The following is a 6,544-nucleotide window of genomic DNA, read 5'->3' on the forward strand; positions in this document are numbered from 1 at the left end:
TTCATTTCAATGGATGGGATGAATCAATGGGCCCTGTTCCCAGGGTACAGTGGGGTCTGTTGCCACCAGAAATCTTTTTGTCCATCTTTATTAAGACAGAATTCTAGGGCCCCTGTGGTCTCCTCTCATGAGACGGTCACCTGGGTCCCTTTGGGGACAACAGAGCTTGCGGATCATTCCTGCAGGGAAATCAGAAGCTGGGTCAAAGGACATCCTTCCCCAGATCCCAGCCCTCAGCCCTGGGACCCTACTCAGTTTTTACAATATTAGCCACACCTGCTCCTCTCTGTCTCCAATGCCCACAGGTGACCCCTTGTCCTCAGTGAGGGGGACTTACCTCTGACATTTGGGGACACACTCACCTGCAAGCACTGGGGTCCTGAGATCCAGACTCAGTCCTGGAATAGAGTTCTCTGTGAGGTTTGCCCTGTAGCCTGGGCAGGTCCTCCCCTCCTTGTTGTCTCTGAATCCCTGAGATGCCTTGGTCATAAAAGGGTCAGATGTTGCGCAGGTCCCTCCCAGCCTAGGGTGGTTCCCTCACCCTCTTGTCTCACCAAGGCAGAGCAGGGCTGTGAAGGTGGTGGTCATGGCCTTTACTCCTTGTGGCTGCAGCCTTGCAGAGTTTGGCAACAGTGCCCTGTTGGATGTGCAGACTCACAGGTTATGACCTTTAGACACTTGTTCCCCCATCCTTTCATGAGAGCTTCATTTCTGTAAACCCACAGGAAACTGAATTGTCCTTCAGAAGAGACCGGCTCTTCTTTCTTGGGTGCTTTGGTGTCTGGATTCTAGACAGCCCAGCATCCATATTTCATAGTTTTTGTTTGTTTGATTTTTGTTTGATTTTGAGACAGAGTCTCATTGTATAGACCTTGGTGGCCTGGAACTCACTTCATATTTATCAACCTTTGTCTTTTATGTTTTTGAGAACTGCTTGTACCCTATAGCCCACTCTGCATGCAAACTCATAACCTTCAGGCCTCAGACTTCCAAGTCGGGAATGCAGATGCACACACAGTGCTCAGCTGTTTGTTCCTTTGTTAAATATGCTCACTTATCACTATAGAAATTCTTTAGTGTTTCCTTTGTTTACTCAAAGACATGACAGTATGTTTGGTACTGAAGATTGAGCATAGGACCTCTAGCAATAACCAGGAATTTACCACTGGGACACAACACCAGCTTCATCCCATAAGATTCAATATGTTGTATTTTCAATGTTAATGAAAAGCGAACTCTTTCCTTTCTTTCTTCTTTGGTATATGATGTAAATTCACAGTCATAGGGACCAGGGCTTGTAACTTGAACTCAGTTGGATTATTGGTCAAGAGTTCAGATCATACACCCATTCACTTCTGTCTCCAGTGAACCTCCATCAGAATTCTGGGAAGTTATCTAAGCTGCTTGTTCACATACCCCTGAGCCTCATGATCATTAATGAAACCTGTACATAATGCAGAATGTAATATGTGAAGAACCTATGTGAAAAAGAGGGAGTCGTGGATCTCCTTTAGGGTGTTTCCTTATCACATTCACTGGCATGAGTCTCTACTCTAGGACAATTTTCTAATCCATCATCTCCTAGGAGAGCAGGCACAGAACGTCCACACTTGCTGTGTGCCCTATGGAGAAAATGATGGAGGTACTTAGTATTCTTCTCTATTGCTTCTGGGACATGAATACTACCAACCAAAAGAACATCACTGACTGTCAGTAGTAAAAATTATCTTCTTCAAGGTCTATATTTTATAAGTTTATTTCATTTATATGTACATTTATTATATCAGATAAAAGCCCCTATGGGTTGAGACATAGGTTCCATGGAGAGTGATTGTCTGGGATCCATGGAATCCTGGGTTTGATAACATCACTGTATCAACCTGGTGACTTGGTTCATGCCTGTATCCTCACTCTCACGATGTTGAGGATCAGAATTCAAGGTCATCTTTCTTTTTTGGTCTTTTTGGGAAAGGGTCTCTCTGTAGCCTCAGCTATCCTGGAACTCACTGTGTAGACCAGGCTGACCTAGAACTCACAGAGATCCTAAATCTGCCTACCTCTGCCCCCCAAGTGTTGGAAGTAAAGGTGTGTGTCACTATGTCCAGCTTACAAAATCATTCTTGTGACACAGTGAGTTTGAAGTCAGCCTGGGTTGTATTGGCCCCTGAACACAAACCAGCAACCAACCACAAACCAGAAAAATAATCAAACTCTGACTGCAGAGTTTATTCAGGCTTTTCATTACAAGCACATCTAATGTGGCATGCCCACTTTGTCAGGGCAGCAGCACCCAAGCTCCAGCATCTGTTGCCTTCCTGTGACCTGATTTGAAGTCAGCCTGGGTTGTATTGGCCCCTGAACACAAACCAGCAAACAAACAACCACAAACCAGAAAAATAATCAAACTCTGACAGCAGAGTTGATTCAGCTTTTCATTACAAGCACATCTAAGGTGGCATGCCCACTCTCTGTCACGGCAGCAGCACCCCAGCCCCAGTGTCTGTTGCCTTCCTGTGACCTGTGTGCTCAGTATGTCACATGGCCATCATATTTCTTTCCTATTAACTTCATTCATACTTGTCTCCAATAAGATCACGCAGTGAAATACTCCTTGGAAATCATTCTGACCTGTATTCAGTGCTGTGATCTCAGTCATAGTCATCCTCCTCCACACAGGCATCAGTCCCAGGGGGAAGAGGCCCTGCCACCTCCTGGTGGAATGAGCTCCATGTGACAGACTAGCCTTAGAGGATGGAGGCTGCAATAGATGGCATCACATCAGCCCTCTCTGATGTCCCTGCCTCACATCTTCACCACAGCAGTACAACTTGTCCCTGTTGGAAAGCCCCTCAGCAGGAGCATGACCACACCTGTCTTCCATCCTTTTCCTGTGGTTACCTTGCTCACAATTCACTGTTCACACATCACAGTCACTGAGCCCACAGCACTGCTGGGATAATCCTGTCATCCTACATGTCCATCAGTGCCAGTCCACCTGATCATTGCTCCTCTTGCTGCTCAGGGACAGGCTCATGGTAGGAAACAGAAGTTTCTCTGTTGTCATCCAGCCTCAGTCTTGAGAAGATTCTATTTGTCTGGATCTTGACCATGGGGCTCTCTGGGTGTTTGTGTGATTGATCCTCTGGCAGGCACACAGTACCTTGTGTATTTGGTTGGTTTGGGCAGGGAGTTATTTTCTTTCTTCCAGGAACTGTAGATTCAGATGAGGTTTTGGTTTCATCATGAGAAATCTAGCAATGCACCACTGTCCAGGGCACCATTTCCTTAATTACCAGCACTGTGGGAATAAGCAGGTCCAAAGTCTCACACCAGTTCCTTAGGAAAGTCCATTATGACCATGGACTGTGGCATAAATCGACTATCATCTGCTGTTCCTCTTTCTACCCTGAGCTCAAGTACTTTGTTATTGTTTATGAACAACTACATAGGGTCTCAGACAAAGCTGCTCTTCCCCATGAGCTCAAATCCCCATTCCAATGCTGAGTATTTGTTCTAGAGACATGAAAGACACTCCCAATATCTCCCCTCAATGACTTCTCCAGCCTCCCCCAAGAACCAGGCCTGCTGTCTAAGAGGTCAGGCTGTGCTTCACCATGCCCTAGAATTGAGGGGTCACTGTGCAATGTACTTATCTTTTTGAATAAGTTGGTCTGCCTGTGCTGAACACTGGGGCCTTTCTCTTTTTTTCTGCCTTAAGTATGTAGCATTTTTTTATGTTGTTGAATCTGAGTCCTTCTGGCATCCATTGGACAGCTACCTCCCATGGTTCCAGGCCACTATCTTTCCTGCCTGTTCAGGTGGTCATGATGAAGATGACGAGAAGAGCTTCAGTCTTGTTACACAACAGTTCTTGGGACAGACAGTCTGGGGACCAATGACCCATCCTTGGTCCTGCATAAAGGTCGTGCATCATCTAGGGCCCCAGAGAATGACAAGAGAATCTAGAGCTGAAGGGTCATGCTGTGATGACCCTGGAGAAAGCCCCTATCCTACTGTGTGAGGAGCACGTGCTTTTTGATGCAGCTCTGGAACTGACGTGAGCCTGGTGATTTGATGACCTCCACATTGGATGTGAAGGTGTGTTCATGAAGTTTCCATTTCTGTGAAAATTATCCCAGATAAATTGAAGGTGAAAGACTGCTGACTCTGGCTCATGGTTCAGAGAACTCAGTTCAAGTGAACTGAGGACATTTGTATTTTGTGGAGGTGGGACGGGACAGTATGACTTATGGGTGAGGGGAGGAATGGACTTAGATAGGAGGGAAGCAAAGATAAGAGGAGGGGCTCAAGAAAAATGTCCCCTTCAATATCCCAGGCCCATGACTTAGCTGACATTAATCTGGCCCCACGTCTTCAAGATTTCATTATCTTCTAAAGGTAGAAGAAAATGAGAAGTCAGCCTATAGCTGATGGGCCATCATGATAGTTTATAACCAACACAGTCCTGGTGGTAGTGATGGCTCCTCTGGGTAGAACATGCGCTGTGTGTCTCCCAGCAGGAAGTGTTTGGATGCACCATATTCATGGGCCTTCTGATATAGAGTGAGTTTACACAGTGCTCATAGTGTATTGATCAGAGGTGTCCCTGGATCACAGAGCAGCAGGGCCAGAGCCACGTGTGAAAGAGGAGGTATCCTGAAGTGGGAGATTCATCACCACCATCCAGGTCTGCTCCACAATGACTCTGTACTGTCGCCAATGACCACAGGTCAGAAGCTCACTTCTCAGTGTGGCTTAATTGGAAGTTGGCAAAGGTCTTGAAGAGATGTGGCTTTTAAACTGTGAGCCAAAATGTTTTTTCATCATTTTAAGTTTTAATCACAAACTCATAAGATACTCTTTCAGTGTTTATTTTGATTGTCCTGATGATGGAATGTTGACTAATATACAAATTGGTACAGTTGTTTTTTTCTTCTCTTACTACACCTGAGATAATGTAGATCAGACCTAATGGTCCTCAGATAGAATTATGAACCACCAAAATAGACTAGAGAAAGCCTGGAATTCCATAAGCAGAACTTAATGGACAGATTTGGCGAGGGATCAGGAGGCCAGAATGTAGCCCCTGTGCAGTCAGTGAATATTATGCTCCCTAGTTTTTAGGTGAGAGTACAAAACCACTCAGAAAACATTTTAGTGGCCAACACTTCATACCATACATAGGGAACAGTTCATCTCTTTTATTTTTACGCAGTTTCTCCAGCTGGCTATGTAACTGAGGATGACCTTGAACTGCTGTCTTCTGCAGTTACCACTCACATGTTATGTTGACTGGGCTGCACCATCACACACCACTCATACACTTCACAGTACGGAGCCCATGATTTTGTGCTTACTAGATAATTCTGCTACCAACTGAGCTACATCTCTAACTTACTGTTAATTTTTTTTTGCTTCCTTGAAATGTAATTCCTTACTATATGTCCTGAGATATGAAAATATGCAAAATACTATGTAAATAGCCAGTCTAATCAAAATGAGCTATAAAAGGGCATGGGAAAATGGGCCAGTGTGGAGAATGAGCAGAATACACACACAATCCCAACCCATGTAAATCTGAGGATGATTTCTTGGCTCATGCAGTCGTTACTGATAAGAAGGACATAAGGAGGTAAAATGTCTTATCTTTGGAAAATGGGCTGACACATTTCATATCTCATAAAGCAAATAATCAGTCACAGTGTGGAAACCAATGTGTGAGTTCTCTCATGACACACAGGCTATAAATCCCCTCCACAAGTAATAATTTCCTGTTAACTAATCTTTAAAAATACCTAGTGTTATTTTGAGAGGGCTTTTCTGTTGTGGACACAGATGTAACCTATGTCTTGACTCATGAAGTTTCCTGTTACCATCAGTTGTTCTGCAGAGGAGCTGTGTCCATGTAGTGGCCTGGGAGAAGAGCTATGGACTTTTACTTTCAATGTTCCCTACCACACAGGATCCTCCCTGCAATCCCCTGGCTGTGCAGTGTCCCTGGTAAGTGGGAGCTTGTCATATATCCACTCAGGCATGACAGGGATGACTTGCCATGTCCACCACATCAGGCACGTGCTAACCAAAAATAACACATGAGCAGGATGTGATCAGCACAGCCCCAGGTCACACTCTGCAAAGGTTTCTGTTTGCTGACCACAAAGACTCTCCTTACCCTAACAAGGTGGGGGTGAGAGCAACAGAAATTCTCAGATATATTTCCAGGTTTAAAACAGTCCTCACAAAAGTCCAATGAAACACTTCATGCACTAAAGTCTTCAACAAAATTTCTTTGAGTTACAGTCACCCCGGTGTGCACAGGACTCTGGAACTTAGTCTTCCTGTGTAGCTGCAGTGAGTCCCCTGTGACCAGGACCTCTCCATGTCCCAAGCTGCTCTTCAGATAGCAGCACTGCCTCACACAGTTGAAAACTGCAAGGAAGATACATGTGAAATATTCTTTATATGCTTGTATAACTGTATTAATCAAATTATGAAACAAATACGTTATAACCACTTTTGAAACAGATGTATTTTGCTTTGGAAA

Source organism: Nannospalax galili, unplaced genomic scaffold (genome assembly GCF_000622305.1).
Source record: "Nannospalax galili isolate Female #2095 unplaced genomic scaffold, S.galili_v1.0 scaffold1348, whole genome shotgun sequence".
In the NCBI taxonomy this organism is placed as follows: Eukaryota; Metazoa; Chordata; class Mammalia; order Rodentia; family Spalacidae; genus Nannospalax; species Nannospalax galili.